This window comes from Palaemon carinicauda, chromosome 22, assembly GCF_036898095.1.
Source record: "Palaemon carinicauda isolate YSFRI2023 chromosome 22, ASM3689809v2, whole genome shotgun sequence".
NCBI lineage: Eukaryota > Metazoa > Arthropoda > Malacostraca > Decapoda > Palaemonidae > Palaemon > Palaemon carinicauda.
The window spans coordinates 20,294,011-20,306,961 of record NC_090746.1 but is presented as its reverse complement, the minus strand read 5'-3'; the positions used below and the strand labels follow the sequence as shown (position 1 = coordinate 20,306,961).

Here is a 12,951-nt window from a genome sequence, read left to right as displayed (position 1 = left end):
CCCATTACTTTTCATACTATATACACATGACATGTGATTTGGTCTAAAAAACAAGCTTGTTGCATATGCAGATGATGCTACTCTCTTTGCATCAATTCCATCTCCTTTAATGTAGATCTGGGGTTGCTGAATCCCTTAATAGAGATTTAGCTAAGATTAGTGCTTGGTGCAAATTATGGGGTATGAAGATGAATCCTAACAAAACACATAGTATGATTAAAAGTAGGTCAAGGACCGTGGCTCCTCAACATCCGGATCTCAGCATTGATAATGTTTCTTTAACTTTGTACAACTCTTTTAAAATTTTATGTGTGATTCTTGACAGCAAATTTACTTTTGTGAAACACATTAGGTCTGTGTCTTCTTCAATTTAAAAAAAAAATTGACTTATTGAGAAAGTTTTTCAAGATTTATGGTGATCAATCTATTCTGAAGAGGTGTTTTAATTCTTTCATCTCACCTTGTCTCGAGTATTGTTTTCCTGTCTGGTCTTCAGCTGCTGATTCTCATCTTAATTTGTTGGACGGGAACTTATGGTCTATTAAATTTCTTATTCCTGATCTAGATATTAATCTCTGACCCCATCGTTAAATTAGTTCATTATTCATGTTGCATAATTTTTTTTTATAATTCTGGCTATCCTTTACATTCAGATCTTCCCGGACAGTTCCATCCCGTAATACTAGGTATGCAGTTAATTCTATTAGTCAGCCCTTCTCCATCATGAGGCTCAATACTGCACATTACTCTAGAAGTTTTATTCCAGCTGGGACCAAGTTGTGGAATGATCTTCCTAATCGGGTAGTTGAATCAGAAATTGAAAAGTTCAAACCCGCAGCAAATGCTTTTATGTTGAACAGGCTTGCATAAGTCCTTTTATAGTTTATCTATCAAATTTCTGCTTTAATGTTGTTAATTTTTTTTCAAATATTTTGTTTTAATTTTTGTTACATCTTATATCGTTTATTTATTTCCTTATTTCCTTTCCTCACTGGGCTATTTTTCCCTGTTGGATCCCTTAGCTTATAGCATCTTGCTTTTCGAACTAGGGCTGTAGCTTAGCTAGTAATAATAATAATAATAATAATAATAATAATAATAATAATAATAATAATAATAATAGTGATTTAGTAGAAATGATTCAACAACTCCCTCAAACTTTTCTCTTGTTGGAGGATTTTAATAGTAGATATCCTGTATGGGACGATATTTTAGCACACACAAGGGGGCAACATTATATCATCAATTGTGAAAAATGAAGATGTGGGACTACTTAATACAGGAGAGCCCACACACTTCCATGTTTAGACACGTATCTTCTCGTGCATTGACCTATCAATTGTTAGCTCTAATTGCCTCCTCGATTTTGATTAGAGGACATTAGATACTAGTGATCATGCACACATTATTGTAAACACCAACAAAGATCCAGCTTTACAGTAATCACCAATATGGAATCTTGACAAGGCGGACTTGGTTAGATTTCCTGAGCTAAGTGAAATCAAAGGGAATGCAGAACAGTTTGAGAATACTGATGATGACATAAACTTATGAATGGAACCCTCCATGCTGATTGATTGATTGATTGATTTAAGGTTTTCAGGCATCCTGACATCTAAGGTCATTGACGCCGATATCATTTAGTTTATATATACAAAAAATTAAAGAATACTCAATTAAAACCATAAAAGTTGAATGTCATTATAAAAGTTAGATAGTTTTCAGAAGACTTGCTTCTGAAATAAATCTAAAAATGCCACTTGCATAGTAGGACACATCATGTCCAAGAATCTTGGCAAGGATGAACCTGCCACCCTCACCTCGAGCCTCAAACAAATATTTATTCCTTAAGTTATTATAATTGGGGCATTCGGTCAACAAATGCCTCACTGTTAGAGGTACTAAACAGTCGTCACAAAACGGTTGGTGCTGGCCCTTCAGCAGAAACTCGTGTGTCAACCGAGTGTGACCAATACGGAAATGACAAAGAGAAGTCTTCCATTTTTGGGGCATCATGGAGGTATGACATTTTTTACTTCTCTCATTTTATTGCCATCTAGACTATCCCAGTACTGTTGCCATTTATTACAGGGCAATTTCTTGATGTTAGATAGGAGATCGTTACACGGAATGGGATACCTTCTAGGCAGCAACTCGGATGCAGCATTCTTTGCCAGTGAATGTGCCTTCTCATTCCCAGACACACCTACATGTGCTGGAACCCAACAAAATCTAACCATTAAACCTCTCTGTCCAATAATAAAAAAGCCATTCTAAAATCTTTAAAACTAGAGGGTTGCTAAAATTAAAAACTTCTAAAGCTTGAAGGACACTCCTTGCATCACTAAAAATTGTAAAATTACCCTCCTTCTCCAACGCTATTTTCTCAATAGCGGTTAATATGCCATACAATTCGGCAGTAAAACCCTCCATGCAGCAGGAGTCAATTCAATACCCAAAACGACAAGGATATTCAAACAACCAGTCCTTTGGTGGTCTTCAGACTAACTACCCTGCACAAAACCACAAGAAAGTCTTTAACTTGATTGCGCAGACGCCTTACCGAGGAGAATTTGATTGTATACAAGAAATGTACAGCACAGTTCTGTCGTGCCATGAAAGCTAGGCGCCAGTCTTGAGTGTTTTTGTTTCCTCCATTAACAGTAGAGCGTCACCATCTACTGTATAGAGGAAAGAAAAAAAGATAGCAGGCAAATTCACCCCAAACCCACCACGTGTTGAAGGTTAATGGACAGTATATGACTGGAACAACTGTGGTTACCAATGCCCTGGCTGATCATTTCTCAAATGTATCATGCAAGTGTGAAGCAGCTCCTAGTCACCAGTAAAGTAGCATTGAAGAAAAGAAAATTTAAAATTTTGCAACAGGAAGGGAAGTCATAAAATTCTCCTTATACTGAAAGAGAAGTTGATTCCACACTTGCTACGGGTAATGATACAGCCCCCGGACCTGATGGAATTCCATATGCAATTATTAAACATGTACGTGTTAATAACAAGTTTATTACAAGCACTATCGGCAGAATAATGCATAACCATAATTATCCAAGTGTTTGGGAACTAGCCATTATTTAAGCCTTTTTAAAACCTGGTAAGGATAAGTTTTTAGCTGCAAACTATCACCCAATTGCATTGATATTTTGTTTATGTAAGATCATGGAGGAGATGGTCAATGCAAGACTTATATGGTATTTAGAAAAGAAGGGTATTTTATTCCCTATCCAGTGTGGATTTAGAAAAATGCACTTGACGACTGATGTGTTGATACGACTTGATTCCTCTATTTGTTGTGACGGGGGCGAGAGAAGTCGTTGGTTGAGGCGTTAGCGAGTGGTGGATGATGGGTGGCTTTGTTGCCGCTCCGGCTCGTCACGGGGTAGGTGAGTGTGTCCTACGGCATTCATGGCCGTGTGTGTCCTACGGCATTCATAGGCGAGTGTGTCCTACGGCATTCATAGGCGTGTGTGTCCTACGGCATTCATAGGCGTGCGTGTCATACGGCATTCATAGGCGTGTATGTCCTACGGCATTCACAGGCGTGTGTGTCCTACGGCATTCACGTCAGCTTCGGTTGAAGTTGAATAGGTGTCCTCTTCGTCACGAGTGGAGGCGTTGATGGAGGTTTTGATGGTCATGAAGTGGCTGTCCATAAGGGCGTCGGCTTTGGTCATCAAGTCCTTTATGGGTAAACTATCGATATCGGGTATGGCATCTCGTACAGGTTTGGGTAAATAGCTTACCCAAGGGCATGAAGTAAGTTCACCTCACGAGGAGAGCCGTCTGTGGCAGGTTGCAGGTGAGTGATACTGGTCATTTTCCCGAGGGTGAGCGAAGCCCTTTGGTCCCCCAACGGTTGTTGAGAGAGCTGAAAAAGCTTTGCTATACGGGCGGCTGGCGACAGCGAGTACTGCTGCAGAAGGTATGCGTTGACGGCGTCATAGTAACGGTGAGGCGGGGGGAGGCGGGAGGAGCGAGTCACTCCGGGGTCATCAATGTGACGGGCCGAGAGAAGGTTGTGACTCAATTGCTTTCATCCTGCCTTTGAGTCACAACCTTCTCTCGGCCCATCACATTGTGAAGCCTTTGCTTCCAAACAGCACCATGTAACAGTCTTTTTTTATCTTGAAAAAACATATGATATTGCATGGAGATTTGGTATACTTAAAACCATCCATAATTTGGGATTACGAGGAGAGTTACCATTGTTCATTCAATCATTTATTTCACATAGATTTTTCCAAGTGAAAGTGGGGGAAACTCTATCCGAGAGATAATGTCCAGAAGAAGGAGTTCTCCAGGGTAGTGTGCTAAGTGTAACCCTATTTGTATTAGCAATGAATGGGATATCCTCTATCATTCCTCAAGATATTCTTTCAACACTATTTGTAGATAATCTCTCCATATCATTTGCTGGAGCTATATTGGCAATGGTTGAGAGAAAACTGCAACTCACAATTGACAAAATTATTCAGTGGGCTGATATAATTGGGTTTAAGTTTTCAACAAGCAAAACTACTATTGTCCATTTCTGTTGTATTTGGGGAGTACATCCATACCCCAATATGTACATCAAAGGTCAATGGATCCCATGTGCAAGTGAAGCTAGGTTTTTAGGGTTTGATATTTGATTGTAGGTTGACATGGATTCTCACTTAAAATCATGTAAAGGAAAATTTCTTAAGGCTTTGAAGCTTTTAAAATTTTTATCCCATACAGCATGGGGCAGACTGCAAAACTATTAAAGTTATACAAGGGCTTATTTTTTTCAAAAATTTGTTATGGGTGTGAGATATAATCCTCAGCCATCCCAAGTCAACTAAAGATTATAGGTTCTATACACCATCCTGGTATAAGATTGGCAACAGGAGCATTTAGAACTTCGCCTATTCCAAGCCTCCTTGTTGATGCTGGAGAATTACCGTTAAGACCTTTACCGAAAGTCTTCTGTTATTCGGTATTGGTTTAGGTTGCAAAGGCTTCCCAATTCTTTAGCTTGTCAGATGGCAACCTTCCGGGTTTCGGCTGAAGCAACTGATATACGGTCTTGATACAGTAAGAACTAAGGTGCTTCCATGTAAGATATCATCAATGCCTCCATGGAAATTACCAGAGGTATCTTTTTGTAAATATTTTGTTGGATTTGAAAAGAATATGACTTAGAAGCCATGTCTCTTTTTATGGAATATGTTCCAGAATATAAGGAATCCACTTTTATAAATACTGATGGCTCCAAATCCGATGTTGGCGTTTGATTTGGAGTATTTAGTAGAGCTTTTAATTGTAGAGGTGCACTTCCTCTAGCATCCTCTATATTTACTGCCGAACTATATGGCATACTAATCGCTATTGCGAAAATAGCGATACAAGGGCAATTTTACCATTTTCAGTGATGCAAGAAGTGTCCTACAAGCTTTAGAAGTTTTTAATTCCAATAATCTTTTAGTTTTAAAGATTTTAGGTTGGCTTTTAATTATTGGTATGAAAGGTATAAGTTAGATTTTGCTGGGTTCCGGTACACGTAGGTGTGTCTGGAAATGAGAAGGCAGATTCTCTAGCAAAGAGTGCGGCAGCTGAGTTACTTCCAAGAAGGTATCCCGTTCCCAGTAATGATTTTTTACCTACAATTAAAAATTATATTTATAATAATTGGTAACAGCATTGGGATAATTTACTTGAAAATAAGATGAGAGAAATAAGTAATGTTATACCCCCTTGGAGGTATGACGGGATGCCCTGAAAGTGGGAGACTACTCTTTGTCGTCTCTGCATTGGTCACACTCGCAGGACACTTTGTTGGCTGGCCAACATCAACCATATTGCAACGACTGTTTGGTACCATTGACAGTGAGGCATTTGTTAACCGAATGCCCCACATATAGTAGTGAGAGTAATACATATCTGTTTGAGGCTCGAGGTAAGGATGGCAGGTTCTTCTTTGCCAAGATTTTTGGACATATTTGTACCATGCTAGTCGTATCTTTAGCTTTATTTCATAAGCAGATCTTCTGAAAGATATTTAACTTTTAAAATGACCACTTTGCTTTTATAGTTTTAATTGAATATTCTTTTATTTTCTATTTACAATAAACGATATCGGCGTCAATGATCTTAGATGTCAAGATGCCAGAAAACCTCAAATCAATCTATCAATCAATCGATAATCGAGGCCTTTTGCGTCAATAGGCGTAGGAGGAGTATGTATATATGTATGTATATATATATATATATATATATATATATATGTATAAATATGTATGTATGTATACATATATATATATATATATATATATATATATAGCGAAAATAAGATAAAGTAGTGAGTTTATATATCATTATCTACTAATCTTTATATCTTTACTAATATATTTACATTCACTAATTTTTAATATGTTCAGTGCAAATCCATATTACTTAAGAGACGATATCAGTATAAGATACATATAGTATTATAATAGTTGAAATATTATTTATTAGTGAGTAATAACTAACGAGTAAAATGAATAGTGAAGATATGATATAGCATTGAAGATAATTAATATTGATTTACTATTATAGCCTCCTGGTTAGTACAGTGGTAACGTGTTTGCCTAGCATTCGCATGGCAGCAGATCAATCCCACCCCTGGAACCGTGAGTTGAAGCTGTTTACCGGGGAGGATACTGCTATGCTTGGGCACCACAGTGGGGGATTGGCCTTGGTAGGCTGACGTTCTGGTGAACATCTATTCTGATGAAACTAGAAATGAAACCAGACACCTTTATGTTTGAGCGTGATGTAGGTATTGAAAGTAAGATAATAGTAAGTAGTATTGATTTAAGTTATAGAAATGTGATGAAATTGTGAAGTTATGATAGGCTACATTCGAGATGCAACATATGTAGTGAAAGTAAAAAATAGTTGTGGAACTTGTGGATATTATTGAAATATAATGTGCTGATATAATGTGATATAGTAGTAAAGGCAAGATGTATTATTGAACATGTGATGCAAATTACGATACAGTATGAAAAATAATGGCAATCAAATGAGGGGATACTTTGATTCCGTTTTATCAATATAATTATTATTATTATTATTATTATTATTATTATTATTATTATTATTATTATTATTATTGTTGCTGTTGTTGTTGTTGTTGTCATTATGTTGGAAGAGCAGGATGCTATAAGCCCAAGACCTCCAACACGAAATAAATGGCCCAGTGACGAAATAAAAAAAAAAAATAAATAAATAAAATTTATGAGAAGTAATGAACAATTAAAATAAAATATTCTAAGAACAGTAACAACGTTAAAACAGTCTTCCATATATAAAATATAGAAAGAGGCTTATTTTAAACCTGTTCAAAAACATAAAAAGACTTATTCTAAACCTGTTCAACACTAAAACACTTGCTACAAGTTTTAATTCAGGGAACACTGGAAAAGCATTCGTAATAAAAAGGAAAGCATAATTGAAAGAGCCACGCAGGAATATCAGGTTCTAACTGAGAAAGAGAGAGAATGTAAAAGGAACTGAAGGAAAGCATTCCTATTAAGTTAAGAGAGATGCAGGATTACTTGAAAACCTAAAGATTTTAGATGCCTTATCGGATCTATAAGCAGAATAGCATGGCATTGTGTACAATCACGTCACTAATTATATATAAAACAGAAAGTAAAAGTGTGGCCATAATAATCCGTCTTGTCGGACACTGGCCACTGAGAGACTGGTTTTGGCTGGTAACTTGCCACCTGGGAGCAAAATGATGCCCATCAACGCAGTCTACGATAGCATGCATGACGCTAATCTTGTTTTGAAATAGTTTGGTCATGTGGAAATAAAGGGCGACATTAGGTTAGGGAAAAGAGAATTTGACTGATATTTGAGGAAGCAAGGGGAGAGGATAGGCTAGAAAGGGTTGGATATAATAATATTTGTGATATTTTTTGTGTCAATATTTGGTTACTAACAGTGCAGTTGTGTTTAGATGACAAGTACAATAAGTTTAGACATGAAGTATTTCTTCTCGAGAAAAAAAAAAAAGTCACGATCACTATATTGAAAATATGATACTATTTTTGTGGTTAGTTCTTGTAACAATGTTCCATTTAAATAGATAAATTATCGTTAAGAACATATTGATAAAGCAGTTATGTCAAAATTATAATGGATGTTGGTAACATTGCGTTACTGATGAAGTTACTTAGTGCGATTGTGTGAACTGTTTAAATAAGATAGCAATATCTTTTATAGATAACCCCAACTATAAATTTATATACCTTTACCGATTATCAAACTATTAGTGGTTTCAATATTTGATAAAAGGCGGTTAAAGGGCATGATATTCTAAAAAATAATAAAAAAAAGTAAATAAGCTAAATGCAATTTGTTTATGAAGATTAATACAGCTATAGATAAGACTGTTAACAGAAATGAGATGAATTGTTAGAAACGATGCTACTGAGATTAGTTAAGGACATGAAATACTTGACGTTTCCATTGCAAAACATTGTGTACGCTAAGCTACGACACTGTGCTATGATAAAACTACCAGTATCATTAAACGTCTCAAGCAATAGGCCATGAGGTACGTTTATTTTACTAGCTATTTTCCATCAGAAGTAGCACGAATTCTGTATAGCAAAGCTAGAAATCGATGGAGCGCAGAAAAAAATGGTCTACTAACTACTTAAATCTTAGGCAGTTTATACACTTTCTATCATCAGTCTGACAATCTCTAGACTTGTGATTTCCTACACATCTAAAACAGACAGGATCCTCATTTTCTAACTTTAGATGAACAATTTTGTTCCAGGTGGCCAAATCTCTGACAGAAATAACAGATAAGGACAGGATACCTGTCTCTTACCATATATACAGTATAACCCATTCCAGCTTCACCTTATCTTGGTATTTGTGAATACCAAGATAAGACTATCTCCCTGACTCTGAGTCACATTTCGAGATGTAATGTTTTGTACCGCCAGCTGCAAGCTTGTCAAAGATCAAATTAATTCTATCCTCAATATCCTTAATAGACTGTAAATAAGTATTTCTCTCAATTAAATTTTCAATTATCTTATCTTGGGCTTCCTATTTATGCACATTGCATATCATGATTTTGGGTTTCAATTTCCTGACACTTTTTGGTGTTACTTTATCAATATTACTAAGCTTTACGGTGCCATCTCTCTCTCTCTCTCTCTCTCTCTCTCTCTCTCTCTCTCTCTCTCTCTCTCTCTCTAAGTTCAAAATGATGTTCCCGTTGGCATTTGCTTACAAGACCACGCTCTCCATTTTCTCCAAATTATGCTCTCCTTTTCTTGTACAGTAATTAGGAGGTTCTTTAAATGCTGGGAAAGCAAAAAATGGCAAGATTTGTTGAGCAAGGGGGCAGGAGTTATAAAAAAAGCTATCTTGGTTTCCTCACTAAACGATCTGGAACTGACATCGTCAACCTAACAGAATTTTGTGATGCCAGCGTACATTTGATATACTGTATATTGAAAATGTATACTAAATTAAAAATGGAGTGATTACTCAAATGTGTCACTATTTATGAATTGTATATTTTATGGACACTTTGGAGTAATTATTCAGTTTTTAATTTACAGTAGTATATATATGAATATACATTATATCAAATGTACCCTGGCATCACGAACTGTTAACTGTTTATGTACGCTGGCACCATGAACTTCTAATTTAGGTTGACCATACTGACGCTGTTAGTTCCAGGTCATTTAGTGAGGAAACCAAGCTCGTTTTTCTTATAAATCCTCCCGCTTGCTCAACATATCTTGCCTTCTTTGCTTTCCCAGCATTTAAAGAACCTCCTAATTACTGTGGCCTACAAGAAGAGAGCTCTGGGACAGCATAATTTGGGAGAAAATGGAGAGCGTGGTCTTGTAAACAATAATTTCCTTACCTTTTCACTTTAATCTAGTATCAGATATCTGCGTTAAACTAAATCCTGTGATAATTCATTTTTCATCTCGGCTGCTTTCTCCACGTCAGTCGCTTTAACGACAGGCAATATTCTTGTTGACAGCTTCCTCTTCACAACTTCAGTCCAGCCAATGTGAGTACGAGCCAAAACAACGCTTGCTTCTCCAACCCTTGCCATGCAACTCACAACTTGACTTGCAGCTTGCATCATCTCTTGATTGGCCTCTATTTTATCAGATACTTCACTGAATTTCTTAGTCATAGTTATCTTGATCTCATACTCTTTAATAAAAACCTTAACTTTGTTATACCAAGGTGTACAGACCCAATTTATGAGGGTAATATTTTCTTTGCTCATACCACCTAAGAAAACATTTCAAGTGTGTCCATCTACTGCATGTTCCACATTCAATCCATTTCATAGCTACCGCCTCCTGTCCTGTCCATCACAAACATAACATATTGCCTGTAGCCATTTCCATGGACACGTGCACAATGCGTATTTATGAACAAATTGTATAACAAATCCTTGAATTTTTAATCTTGTAGGTCCTAGTATGAACAGAGTCTATAAACCAGGACAGCAGTTGCTACTACTGTATGTCTTGGGGAACTAGTTTAAACAAGTCATTAAACACAAATAACACCATATAAATGTATATATATAAATCGAGGAACCTTTGACAAATCATACACGGCAATCACGAAAATAAACACTGAATTAGTCTCCCGGAGCGCACACGTTCACCTTCCACGGTTAGAGTTTAAAACCAGCAAACAGCCAGAGTAATTTTTAAGATTTCCAGGTGAGGAGAGCGAAACAGCACGTCGGCACTCTACCAAAAGTCAAGACGAAACAAAACTTAAGGGTAGGTTTTACTGTATGGTTGGTAAAAAATTAGCAAAATAAAGTTTGTTTAATAAAATAGAAAAATACATTGGGGAAGAATAAAGTATAATTTTCAGACACTTTTTCTTAATTGACATTGGATATATATATATATATATATATATATATATATATATATATATATATATATATATATATATATATATTCCTTAAAAAATTTGCTATCCATTTGAATTTTCTCACTGGCAGCAAGTGGTAACAATGTCTTCGCGAAGCTGAAGCTAATAGTGGTAAAGCTGTTAATTCAGTCTTCGTGGTTTAGTGATGTGCAAAACTGAACGTTTCCACTTTCATAGTTTCTGATTAGTTTGCGAATAATTCTTTTACTCTTTTACTGTCGTATTTTTTTTGTGAATACTGTGCGTTATATATATAGGGGAAAATAACCATACTTTGATGTAAGCAGATGAGGTAACGCCTAATATGGGAGGTAGGTAGCATATTTATTTGAAATTTCCTAATTACATTGTTGATAAATACTGTCTTTCTGTGTGTGTGTGTGTGTGTGTGAGAGAGAGAGAGAGAGAGAGAGAGAGAGAGAGAGAGAGAGAGAGAGAGAGGTTAACCTAATAAATTCAACAATTTAGGCCTAGGCGGGGTTTGGTGCAATAAGAAAATAAGTTGGTAATTTAATAAGTTAATGTAATATGTTCGAATGAATGTAACATTTGTGTGTGTAAAGGAAACTTATAACGAGTAAAGTACTGGGATAAATCTTGATGTAACCTTGGGTGCCTGGCCTTTACTTATTCCCAACAAGTGACTCATGACCTCATTTCTAAACCCTTTAATAAACCACATATGTAAGTGCAGTATGTATGCTTATTAGCCTCGGCTTATTGATGAGGAATTGCAGCTGGTGCTGATTTGTGAATTAGGCCTACTATTCATGTATGTGGAAGTACAGAATGCGATGTTTTTCTTTCAAGGTTATGGACTGGAAAAGTTTACTTAACAAATTACAGAACCAACGCATTAATTAAAAAAAGGTTCCACAAAAAACTTTGAACACCCTAGAATTAAAATAATACTAATTCTGGCCTAAGATTTTGTCAGTGCAGTAGGTAAATTTATAGAAAAACAGGAAAAAAATTTTTAGAGAAAAAAAATTCGTACGGTAAATCATGTGCTTTCAATGAATTGGACCTTTATTTCCACTACTAATAAGCTGTTCTACTGTTATGGACCTCCTCTTCCAAATGGACATAGGAGGGAACCTGGGATTTGTGTTGTGCAAAAACAGAACAACGTGAGTATTTAACATTTTTGGGGTTTGTAAAAGGGTACAGAACCTAACAGACCCACCTAACCTAACCTAGTAGTTCTCAGGTCACAAAACGTGATTATTTAACTCTTTTTAGGTTTGTTAAAGGTTACAGAACCCAACAAACCCACCTACCCTACCTTAGTAGTTCTCAGTTCACAACCCCAAGACCTTTCCAGGCCCTCTTCCCAGGTCACAAACCTCAGGTCACAACCCTTAGCCCGGAGGGCTTGCCCCCCAGAACCCCCCTTCCCAGGTCACAAACCTCAGGTCACAACCCTTAGCCCGGAGGTCTTGCCCCCCAGAACCCCCCTTCCCAGGTCACAAATTAAATGTAAATCTCAAATAAATCCTTACATTATGATAAAGTAAATCACAAAGAATTCCATACCTTATGATTGACACCTACATCTCTTTTTGTCTTGGCAATCTTTATAGAAGTGTTGCATTAGATGATGTGCTTCTCTCCCCAAAAATCTAAGTCAGTATTGCACTTGGGACACTGACCTTTTAAGGAAAACCCAATAAGCTTTTAAAAAATTATTAACTACACCAGGAGTACCATGAAACTTAAGTATAGCATCGAAAAAATCCAAAAGACAGCCTTTGCCCTAAATTTGGGGGAATTATCCTAAATTTTGGGGTAATATCCTAAATTCAGGGAAAATACTCTAAATTTTGGGAAAATTCCCTAAATTCATTGGACTTCAAGACTGACTTTGGACACGAATCACAACCACAAATGAACTGAACACTGTTTTTTTCCATTTTGAAATATTCAGTCGAACATGGATACCAATGGACGTTAAGTGGTATCTATCTGTAT

At 36.4% G+C, this 12,951-nt stretch overlaps 1 protein-coding gene across 1 annotated transcript in view; it reads right to left on the bottom strand.

Annotated features, from left to right (window-relative positions):
- The window catches only part of LOC137616356 (organic cation transporter protein-like), a 74,735-nt gene extending 64,602 nt beyond the window's left edge, over positions 1–10,133 (bottom strand). Inside the window, exon 1 of the mRNA XM_068346019.1 lies at positions 9,932–10,133. The gene's annotated coding sequence lies outside the window, so the exon portion shown is untranslated. The remainder of the gene's footprint in view (positions 1–9,931) is intronic.
- Between the last annotated feature and the right edge of the window lie 2,818 nt (positions 10,134–12,951).